Raw genomic sequence first — 12,821 nt, 5'->3', positions numbered from 1 at the left:
ATCTATTGCAATTGTTCTTTACTGTTCTTCGCAAACAATCATCTTCCACACAATACGGTTAATCCTTTGTTACAGCAAGCCGGTGAGATTGACAACCTCACTGTTTCGTTGGGGCAAAGTACTTTGGTTGTGTTGTGCAGGTTCCACGTTGGCACCGGAATCCCAAGTGTTGCGCCGCACTATACTTCGCCGCCATCAACCTTCGACGTGCTTCTTGACTCCTACTGGTTCGATAAACCTTGGTTTCTTACTGAGGGAAACTTGCTGCTGTACGCATCACACCTTCCACTTGGGGTTCCCAACGAGCGTGTGCTTTATGCGTCATCAAGCTAAATTTCTGGCGCCGTTGCCGGGGAGATCAAGACACGCTGCAAGGGGAGTCTCCACAATCCAATCTCTTTACTTTGTTTTTGTCTTGCTTTATTTACTACTTTGTTTGCTGCACTTAAACAAAACACACAAAAAAAATTTAGTTGCTAGCTTTACTTTATTTACTGTCTTGCATTCTATATCAAAAACACAAAAAAATTAGTTACTTGCATTTACTTTATCTAGTTTGTTTTATTTACTACTGCTAAAATGAATACCCCTGAAAACACTAAGTTGTGTGACTTCACAACCACAAATAATAATGATTTCTTATGCACACCCATTGCTCCACCTGCTACTACAGCAGAATTCTTTGAAATTAAACCTGCTTTACTTGAATCTTGTTATGAGAGAGCAATTTTCTGTGTTAGTTCGATGATGCTCGCTGCCCATCTTAATAATTTTGTTGAACTATGTGAAATGCAAAAGTATAAGGATGTAGATGGTGATATTATAAAATTGAAATTGTTTCCTTTCTCATTAAGAGGAAGAGCTAAAGATTGGTTGCTATCTTTGCCTAAGAATAGTATTGATTCATGGACTAAATGTAAGGATGCTTTTATTTGTAGATATTATCCTCCTGCTAAAATTATATCTTTGAGAAGTAGCATAATGAATTTTAAGCAATTAGATAATGAACATGTTGCTCAAGCTTGGGAGAGAATGAAATCTTTGGTAAAGAATTGCCCAACCCATGGACTGACTACTTGGATGATCATCCAAACCTTCTATGCAGGACTAAATTTTTCTTCGCGGAACCTATTGGATTCAGCTGCTGGAGGTACCTTTATGTCCATCACTTTGGGGGCGGCTACAAAGCTTCTTGATAATATGATGATAAATTACTCTGAATGGCACACGAAAAGAGCTCCACAAGGTAAGAAGGTAAATTCTGTTGAAGAAACCTCCTCCTTGAGTGATAAGATTGATGTGATTATGTCTATGCTTGTGAATAGTAGATCTAATGTTGATCCTAATAATGTTCCTTTAGCTTCATTGGTTGCTCAAGAAGAAAATGTTGACGTGAATTTCATTAAAAATAATAATTTCAACAACAATGCTTATATGAACAATTCTGGTAATAACTATAGGCCATATCCTTCTGCTAATGGTTATGGTTATGGTAATTCTTATGGGAATTCTTACAACAATAATAGGAGTGTACCCCTGGTCTTGAAGCCATGCTTAAAGAATTTATTACTACACAAACTGCTTTTAACAAATCTGTTGAGGAAAAGCTTGATAAAATTAATATTCTTGCTTCTAAGGTTGATAGACTTGCCTCTGATGTTGATCTTTTAAAATTGAAAGTTATGCCTAATAAGGATATTGATAATAAGATTACTACTACAGCAAATGCCATCCAAGTTAGAATTAATGAGAATATAAGATTAATGGCTGAATTGCGTGCTAGGTGGGATAGAGAAGAAAATGAAAAACTAGCTAAAGAGAATAATGTAGCTAAAGTTTGGACTATTACCACCACTAGTAATGATAATGATTCACATGTTGCTACACCTCCTACTATCAATGGTAAAATAATTGGTGTTGGCAATGTTTCTACTCCTAGTGCAAAGTGTACAAAATTGCCTGAAATTGCTAAAACTGCTGAAACTGCCTGTGATAAAACTGCTGAATTTTTTTCCAACATTGGGGATGATGATCCCATTGCTGTAGATCATAATGGTTTAGATTTTGATGATTGCCACATCTCTGAAGTTATAAAGTTCTTACAAAAACTTGCTAAGAGTCCCAACGCTAGTGCTATAAATTTGGCCTTCACAAAACATATTACAAATGCTCTCATCAAAGCTAGAGAGGAGAAACTAAAACTTGAAACCTCTATTCCTAGAAAGTTAGAAGATGGTTGGGAGCCCATCATTAAGATGAAGGTCAATGATTTTGATTGTAATGCTTTATGTGATCTTGGTGCAAGTATTTCTGTTATGCCTAAGAAAATCTATGATATGCTTGAGTTGCCACTATTGAAAAATTGTTATTTGGATGTTAATCTTGCTGATAATGCTAAAAAGAAACCTTTGGGGAGAGTTGATAATGTTCGTATTATGGTTAACAATAACCTTGTCCCCGTTGATTTTGTTGTCTTGGATATTGAATGCAATGCATCTTGCCCCATTATATTGGGAAGACCTATTCTTCGAACCGTTGGTGCTACTATTGATATGAAGGAAGGTAATATTAAATATCAATTTCCTCTCAAGAAAGGTATGGAACACTTCCCTAGAAAAAGAATGAAGTTACCTTATGATTCTATTATTAGAACAAATTATGATGTCGATGCTTCATCTCTTGATAATACTTGATACACACTTTCTGCGCCTAGCTGAAAGGCGTTAAAGAAAAGCGCTTATGGGAGACAACCCATGTTTTTACTACAGTACTTTGTTTTATATTTGAGTCTTGGAAGTTGTTTACTACTGTAGCAACCTCTCCTTATCATGTTTTTGTGCCAAGTAAAGTCTCTATGGTAAAGTTGATGCTAGATTTGGATTGCTGCACAGAAACAACATTGCTGTCTGTCACGAATTCGCGCAGAAGTCTCTGTAAAAAAATCAAAAAATCTGCAAATTTACGTGCGTGATCCTCAGATATGTACGCAACTTTCATTAGTTTTGAGTTTTTCCGTTTGAGCAAGTTAAGTGCCCCTTCCAGGTTCGTCTTTACGGACTGTTCCGTTTTTGACAGATTCTGCCTTTTATTTCGCATTGCCTCTTTTGCTATGTTGGATGAATTTCTTTGATCCATTAATGTCCGAGTAGCTTTGTGCAATGTCCAGAAGTATTAATAATGATTGTGTCACCTCTGAACATGTGAATTTTTGATTGTGCACTAACCCTCTAATGATTTTGCTTGAAGTTTGGTGTGAAGGAAGTTTTCAAGGGTCAAGAGAGGAGTATGATATACTAAGATCAAGAGGAGTGAAGGCTCTAAGCTTGGGGATGCCCCGGTGGTTCACCCCTGCATATTTTAAGAAGACTCAAGCGTCTAAGCTTGGGGATGCCCAAGGCATCCCCTTCTTCATCGACAACATCATCGGGTTCCTCCCACGAAACTATATTTTTATTCAGTCACATCTTATGTACTTTGCTTGGAGCGTCTGTTTGTTTTTGTTTTTGTTTTTGTTTGAATAAAATGGATCCTAGCATTCATCGTGTGGGAGAGAGACACGCTCCACTGTTGCATATGGACAAATATGTCCTTAGGCTTTACTCATAGTATTCATGGCGAAGGTTGAATCTTCTTCGTTAAATTGTTATATGGTTGGAATCGGGAAATGCTACATGTAGTAATTCTAAAATGTCTTGGATAATTTGATACTTGGCAATTGTTGTGCTCATGTTTAAGCTCTTGCATCATATACTTTGCACCCATTAATGAAGAAATACATAGAGCTTGCTAAAATTTGGTTTGCATATTTGGTCTCTCTAAAGTCTAGATAATTTCTAGTATTGAGTTTTGAACAACAAGGAAGACGGTGTAGAGTCTTATAATGTTTACAATATGTCTTTTATGTGAGTTTTGCTGCACCGGTTCATCCTTGTGTTTGTTTCAAATAAACCTTGCTAGCCTAAACCTTGTATCGAGAGGGAATACTTCTCATGCATCCAAAATCCTTGAGCCAACCACTATGCCATTTGTGTCCACCATACCTACCTACTACATGGTATTTCTCCGCCATTCCAAAGTAAATTGCTTGAGTGCTACCTTTAAATTTCCATCATTCGCCTTGCAATATATAGCTCATGGGACAAAATAGCCTTAAAAACTATTGTGGTATTGAATATGTACTTATGCACTTTATCTCTTATTAAGTTGCTTGTTGTGCGATAACCATGTTCCTGGGGATGCCATCAACTCTTTGTTGAATATCATGTGAGTTGCTATGCATGTCCGTCTTGTCTGAAGTAAGGGAGATCTACCACTTAATGGTTAGAGCATGCATATTGTTAGAGAAGAACATTGGGCCGCTAACTAAAGCCATGAATCATGGTGGAAGTTTCAGTTTTGGACATATATCCTCAATCTCATATGAGAACACTAATTGTTGCTACATGCTTATGCATTAAAGAGGAGTCCATTATCTGTTGTCCATGATGTCCCGGTATGGATGTCTAAGTTGAGAATAATCAAAAGCGAGAAATCCAAAATGCGAGCTTTCTCCTTAGACCTTTGTACAGGCGGCATGGAGGTACCCCTTTGTGACACTTGGTTAAAACATGTGTATTGCGATGATCCCGGTAGTCCAAGCTAATTAGGACAAGGTGCGGGCACTATTAGTACACTATGCATGAGGCTTGCAACTTGTAAGATATAATTTACATGATACATATGCTTTATTACTACCGTTGACAAAATTGTTTCATGTTTTCAAAATAAAAGCTCTAGCACAAATATAGCAATCGATGCTTTCCTCTTTGAAGGACCTTTCTTTTACTTTTATGTTGAGTCAGTTCACCTATCTCTCTCCACCTCAAGAAGCAAACACTTGTGTGAAATGTGCATTGATTCCTACATACTTGCATATTGCACTTGTTATATTACTCTACATTGACAATATCCATGAGATATACATGTTATAAGTTGAAAGCAACCGCTGAAACTTAATCTTCCTTTGTGTTGCTTCAATACCTTTACTTTGATTTATTGCTTTATGAGTTAACTCTTATGCAAGACTGATTGATGCTTGTCTTGAAGTACTATTCATGAAAAGTCTTTGCTTTATGATTCATTTGTTTACTCATGACATTACCATTGTTTTGATCGCTGCATTCATTGCATATGCTTACAATAGTATGATCAAGGTTATGATGGCATGTCACTCCAGAAATTATCTTTGTTATCGTTTACTCGCTCGGGACGAGCGAGAACTAAGCTTGGGGATGCCGATACGTCTCCGACGTATCGATAATTTCTTATGTTCCATGCCACATTATTGATGATATCTACATGTTTTATACACATTATATGTCGTATTTATGCATTTTCCGGCACTAACCTATTAACGAGATGCCGAAGAGCCGATTGCTTGTTTTCTGCTGTTTTTGGTTTCGAAATCCTACAAAGGAAATATTCTCGGAATTGGACGAAATCAACGCCCGGGGTCCTATTTTTGCACGAAGCTTCCGGAAGACCGAGGGGAAAGGAAGTGGGGCCACGAGGCGCCGCCACACTAGGGCGGCGCGGCCCGGGTCTTGGCCGCGCGGCCCTAGCGTGTGGGGCCCTCGTGTGGCCCCCGCGTTGCCCTTCCGCCTACTTAAAGCCTTCGTCGCGAAACCCCGCATCGAGAGCCACGATACGGAAAACCTTATCGAGGCGCCGCCGCCGCCAATCCCATCTCGGGGGATTCGGCGGATCGCCTCCGGCACCCTGCCGGAGAGGGGAATCATCTCCCGGAGGACTCTTCACCGCCATGGTCGCCTCCGGAGTGATGAGTGAGTAGTTCACCCCTGGACTATGGGTCCATAGCAGTAGCTAGATGGTCGTCTTCTCCTTATGTGCTTCATTGTCGGATCTTGTGAGCTGCCTAACATGATCAAGATCATCTATCTGTAATTCTATATGTTGTGTTTGTCGGGATCCGATGGATAGAGAATACTATGTTATGTTAATTATCAATCTATTACCTATGTGTTGTTTATGATCTTGCATGCTCTCCGTTATTAGTAGAGGCTGCGGCCAAGTTTTTACTCTTAACTCCAAGAGGGAGTATTTATGCTCGATAGTGGGTTCATGCCTCCATTAAATGCGGGACAGTGACAGAAAGTTCTAAGGTTGTGGATGTGCTGTTGCCACTAGGGATAAAACATTGATGCTATGTCCAAGGATGTAGTTGTTGATTACATTACGCACCATACTTAATGCAATTGTCTGTTGTTTGCAACTTAATACCGGAAGGGGTTCGGATGATAACCTGAAGGTGGACTTTTTAGGCATAGATGCTTGCTGGATAGCGGTCTATGTACTTTGTCGTAATGCCCAATTAAATCTGACAATACTTATCATATCATGTATGTGCATTGTCATGCCCTCTCTATTTGTCAATTGCCCGACTGTAATTTGTTCACCCAACATGCTATTTATCTTATGGGAGAGACACCTCTAGTGAACTGTGGACCCCGGTCCTATTCTTTACATCGCATACAATCTACTGCAATTGTTCTTTACTGTTCTTCGCAAACAATCATCTTCCACACAATACGGTTAATCCTTTGTTACAGCAAGCCGGTGAGATTGACAACCTCACTGTTTCGTTGGGGCAAAGTACTTTGGTTGTGTTGTGCAGGTTCCACGTTGGCGCCGGAATCCCTGGTGTTGCGCCGCACTATACTTCGCCGCCATCAACCTTCGACGTGCTTCTTGACTCCTACTGGTTCGATAAACCTTGGTTTCTTACTGAGGGAAACTTGCTGCTGTACGCATCACACCTTCCACTTGGGGTTCCCAACGAGCGTGTGCTTTACGCGTCATCAGGCGCCAGTGCCCCCCTATTTAGGGGCTACGAGCTGGCACCCCCATACGGTCAGGCACCGGACGCCGTATGGGGGTCACGAGTGGAGGTGCTCTAAAAGTAAGGCATCACCTACATCCCTCTCCCTCTCTATATTCACTCAGCTACGTGTTCGACTGACCTTGGCGTCTTTGGAACATCTGGTACGTTGAACTGATGCATCCGACGGCTGCAAGGTTCAAAACGCTGTGAGAGAGCGTAGGTAGGTGAGTTTTACTGTTTACTAATGTATCAGCGACCCCATCACACCTTCTAGTAAATTATGAACTCAAAGGAAGGTATAGCGAGAGAGTAGGCCTAGGCGAAGGGAGGTGGTGTGCGTGTGTCTCGTCACTCGTGTGCTTTCTTATAATTTTGTTGCTTCTACTTCTATAAAGATCAGGCCCGGCCCTGAGGGGGGGGGGGCAGGCGGGGCGGCCGCCCCGGGCCTCCAAACCCAACGGACCCCAAGGTCCCGGCTAGCTAAGTTATATGCAGCAGCGGCGGAGGTTCATCCAGCGGCGCCATTAGAGCAAGTTAGAGTGTTCTCTCGTTCCGTTCAGGAGAGAAGGACGACACTGGACCAAGCGTTATTCTGTTTAGTGGGCTGGAAGATCCTTTTCCTTATCGGGCCCTTTTCCCTGATCAGGTTGGCCTTTTTTCCTTTTGTTAGCAATGAGGAGATTAAGTGGGTGGGGCCCCGTCGAGATAATTAGTGCGTTGAGGCTATAGCATGTTATACACCCACGTCGCTCACAGAGATCAATTTGAGAAGTCACGCTCTAAAAGTTAATCAAAATTTGAAGTGCGTAATTATGATGATGTAGATCCTCGTACTTGGCTAGTTAATCCGCCGCACGTTGGGGTCCGTAAACTACTATCATCAGTGAATTTTAAGATAAGATCATCATTGTCTGAACAAGAACAACATCATATAAACATATACTCTCTCCGTGCCCAAAAAAGACGTCACGGATTTATCTAAACTTTTAGATATATCTAACAACGTTTTCTAAATTCCGTGTATCTAATCACGTCTAGATACATTTAATTTAGAAAAATCTGCGACATTCTTTTGAAATGGAGGAAGGACGTAGATTATTAACATACCATCATAAGTGATTTTATATCTAGGAATACTGGAAATTTTTATAACAGCAAGTATACAATATTTAATATTAATATTGATTATGTAGATTCAAAATGTTAATTGGTACCATTTATGTATACGTATATAAATAATTAATTGAGAGGTCTAGGCACTACGGGAGATTCAGGCTTTGCCGTGTACCAAATGAATATGGCAAAGATGTCCCAGAATCCGGCAAAGGCTAGGGTCCTAGTTTTTCGGTTCGCCCCGGGCCCCTAAAATCTCAGGACCGGCCCTGATAAAGATAAGGCACGTGTTTCGCGTGCTCTCGAAAAAAAATCAATTCAAAGGAAGCTAGTAGCAAAACCTGGTCAACACACCCATGGTTAGTAAAATATCAACTCAAAGGAAGCAAATTTGATTGTAGTTCTTGAAAATAATTGGCAAATTTTGGTGCTTGCCTAATGAATAAGATCTTGCCAAGTGTTGGAAGTACCATCAGCTTCGATTCAAAGAAGGAAGGAGGTAAAAACAATGGAGTATATAACCAGCCTCCACCATAATCAGCTTCAATGGAGAAGTGTGCAAAAGTACAAAGATGAGATAGATACTACACAAAGCATGTATTCAGATTTTGAGAAAAACAATTGTGTCATTTCTGCCTCACCTTTCTTATTTCATTTACAAGGATGGACAATGGATGGAAGATCTCTGCCTCAGAATTAATTGGGCGAAACACTGCCGACTGAACATATGCATACCAGTGTTTGCACTATGAATAACATGAGAGAGCTTCGAGCTTTAGGCCTGATTTCAGAAAAAAAAAATCGTGCTAGTTCATCGTGAAATGATAAATCATAACTTTGCTTTATGAATCAGATTTGTTGTGAAAATGCAGTGTCAAAATGCCACCTGCAGCATAAAGGGGGATTTAAAATGCCACCTGCAGCATAAAGGGGGATTTTCCGAGAGGGGTGTTTCCTTCTTGCCTTCCAAGCTTAACCGCAACTCTCCTACGACAAAAAAAGGATAGACAGTGAGTTTCGTAGTTGACTTGTGCTACTCAATACCAGCAAACTCAACTCGCTAAAAGCATCTCTAGTAGATTCCCTAAACAGCTTTAGAGGACGATATTTGCGGCGCTAACCACCGGGATCGACTATAGCCGATCTCTCGAAGGCTTTAGGGGCACATAATATTTCCTCATCAGACTCTGCGGCTCCCAAATATCCTCGCTCGCGGCCGCTCTCCAATAATTTTTCTCATTTACCTCGTTCTCGTAGCCTCGCCGCCTTGCCGCCGTATTATCGCCAGCTATCACACCGCCGACCACAAATCGCGGCGGCCGCCCGCACAATGCAACCGCCGGCCATTTCCCTCCTTCCTACCCAATCACCGGTGCAAGCCATCGCCGAAATCACTCCCGAGAACTGCCGCATTGAGAGGCGGATTCTTGCGGGAAAAGGGCTGGCGGAGCATGCGGAGCTGTAGCCCAACCGCCGCGGACGATATTCTGGCGGCAACGCTGCTGTAGCTACCGGCACGGCGAGCTTCTTCCCCGGCAACCTCGAGTTTCCACGACGTACGGTGGTCGCGTTTGCCTGGCGTTGGGTTGGCGACGACCAGCGGTACATAGTCCGGTCGAGCGAAGGCCCGGCGGCGTCTCGGGGCCCTTTTGGCAGGTTCAACAGTCCCGGCCACGGACTCCACCTCCTCGGCGCTCAAGGTACTCAACTAATGCTCATATGATTTCACCTACATGCATCGTAGCACTCGGCGCTCAAGAAAACTATCGGCTGTAGATGAAGAGGTTGAGAGAGGTGATTTTCGATGACTTGCCGGAGGAGGAGGAAGAAGAATACGGTGAACGACGATTTACGGAGGCCGAGGCGAGGATCGCAATTCGGCAGTGTGAACATCAACCGGGATAGAGTCGAGGGCCATGCTCAAATCATGCGGGATTATTTTAGCTCCGAAGCAATCTACACCGACAAGCAATTCCGACGGTGGTTTCGGATGCAAAAGGACTTGTTCCGCATTATATCAAAAGTCGTAGAGGATCACAATGATTGGTTCAAGCTTCAGAGGAATGCGGCTGGAGAGATGAGTGCAAGCCCACTCATGAAATGTGTTGCGGCCGTGAGGGTGCTTGCATATGGTTGCTCGGCCGACGCCATAGATGATTATGTTCGGATTGGAGAGGATACAATTTTGGAGTCCGTGTAAAGGTTTTGCAAAGCTATTATAGAGATCTTCGGAACAAAGAGACTTATTGTTGAGAGTGCAGCTCAAGGATGGCTTGGCATGCTTGGTTCAATCGACTGTATGCACTGGAGGTAGAAAAATTGTCCATCTGGTTAAAAAGGTCAATACAAAGGCCACCACAAAAATGCAACAATCATCCTTGAGGCAGTTGCATCTCATGACCTATGGATATGACATTCATTCGTTGGATTTCCCGACTCTCTCAATGATCTCAACATGTTGTCGAGGTCACCACTGTTCACAAGGCTTATAAAGGGGGGAAATCCTCCTTGCAACTATGAGATCAATGGTCATCAGTATACCCATGGGGTACTACCTGGCTAACGACATCTATCCGACATAGTCCATATTTGTGATCAAGTGGAGTATTATCAATATTACGAAGCAGTCACACTTTGCAACAATGCAAGAGGCTCAAATGAAAGATGTGGAGAGAGAGCCTTGGGTGTGCTTCAAAAGCACTTTGGGATTATTCGTGGACCAGTCGAGTATTGGAAACCGGAGATCCTATGAGAGATAATGTCATGTTGCATTATTTTGCATAACATGATTATTGAGGACGAGAGAGGCATGCCAGAAAATTTTAGGTACATCTCGAATGGTGACCTTGTCGAGCCTGAGCATGATTGGTCCATAGGTTTGTCAAAATGCACCGACGCATATAGAAGGCCCCTGCACATGAGAAACTACAAAATGATCTAATTGAGCATCACTCTCCGTGGCGGGACGACATGTTTTTTTTTCACTTGTTTGGTTTTAGCCTCTCGCGGGCGAACGCCTCGGCATGGCGATGAGTGTTCAACTCGATGAGCTTCTGTCGTTCCGCCGCCATGAGGAGGCGTCCCGCCTCCTTCGTGGCCGCTCGCTGGCGCGAGATCTCGAAGGCGTGCTCGAGGTTCGCGTCGTTGAAGAAATCCCGCTCCTCCTCCTTCAACCTCCGGAAGCGCTGCGTGTTCAACGATGCCAGGATCGCCGCCTGTTTCGGGTCGGCGGGGGCCTGCAGCTGCTCGCCCCACTGCGTCGCCTGGGCTTCTGCGTCTACGACGTAGGCCTGGTCCAACACCGCGAATCGTGGGTCGACTGCGTCGTCGGAGCTGTAGTCGGCGTCGGGCTACGGCGGCGGCGGCTGCGGCTGCGGTGGTGGTTGAGGCGCCACAGGCAGCGCGCGCACTAGTAACATATGGGTCTTCAATGACGGTACGGTACGGATCGATGGCACCGCCTATATATACATCTTGTAAGCCACCGACTAGGGTTTATCAGAATATAAGATAACCCACGGCGTTTGTAAACTCATCGATATAGTGAAATTTTGCTGGCTGACGCCCGTGGTTGTTTCCCCTTCTGTGTTGGAAGGGGTTTTCCACGTTAAATCTTGTATCTCCGCTGCGTTTTTCTTTATCGTTCTTCGTTATTTGTTTGTCGCTTGTATAACAATTAAGGTAACGATTACTTGCCAATAAATATTTGGCCTTCTCCCTTCACCGATGATGCGTTTGATTCATCACTTCATTTCCCTTATCATTTCAGATACATACCTTGCAAGAAATAAAAACACAACTGGTATGCACGATATGCATAAGTCGGGATTTATCTGAGTCCCATCCCATGTGGTGGAACACCCCCGCGTTGGTAACCCTACTCGACGTGGGAGTGTTGCCGTCCGGACGCCAAGCTTGGCAATCCAACAAGGTGTGCGCGGCTAGCTACTCTTTGACGGTGAATACGATCTCGCTTGAAATCCGTTAAAAATAGGATAGCTTTGATACTAAGCTAACTAGGCAGTTATTAAGATTAGCTTAGATCCTATGCTAAGAACATCTCCGCTCACCCCAAAAAAAACATTGCACCAGCGCGACGTGTATTTTCATCCGGCGCCCCCCAGGCCGAACCCAATCCGGCGGGAGGCTATTAGGGGCGCCGGATGGCGCTAAAAGTGAGCGCGGGCCAGCTCTGTCGGCGGGACAGGACTAGTTTCCCCCAAAAATAATTAGTTTCCCGCCTTTTTTGCGCCATACCACTCCGCTCCCCTTCTCTCTCGGCTAATTCCCGCTATTCCGCCCACGCCCGCGCGCTAGCCATCGCCTCCGCCGCCCAACCATGAAGACGAGGCAATACATCGCTCCGCGTGCGTCGGCGCAGGACGCCCTCACCGCCAAGCCGGCTCCTGCGAAGAAGAGGGCGGCGCGGGCACCCGTCGTCAAGGAGAGGCCACCGAGGATGACCAACGCCGAGTGGGCGTTCGACATCCAGCGTCGGGCGATGGAGAACTCCAGCCGCCGTTCGAGGGAGGCGAAGCTGAATGCGAAGAGGGATGCGGCAGCGCCATCCAAGGAGGCTGCGGTGATGGAGCAGGCCGCTGCCATGGTGGCGCCCCAAACCCCGTTGTATCCGCCTGTCCCGGCCACGTGGAGCGGCATCCAGAGCAGCGTCTCGTCGCCGTCAGCGTCCACCTCATCACTGTCGCCTTTGTTCCATGAAGCTCAAGGTAACCCGCCCCACCTGTCCCGCTTCCCGCCGAGCTGCCACGATTTCGACCCGCTCGGCGGGTTTAACCCAACACCTTCGCTGCCCCAAACACTTTCACCG

Source organism: Lolium rigidum, chromosome 1, assembly GCF_022539505.1.
Source record: "Lolium rigidum isolate FL_2022 chromosome 1, APGP_CSIRO_Lrig_0.1, whole genome shotgun sequence".
Lineage (NCBI taxonomy): Eukaryota > Viridiplantae > Streptophyta > Magnoliopsida > Poales > Poaceae > Lolium > Lolium rigidum.
Note: the sequence above shows the minus strand (reverse complement) of the source record.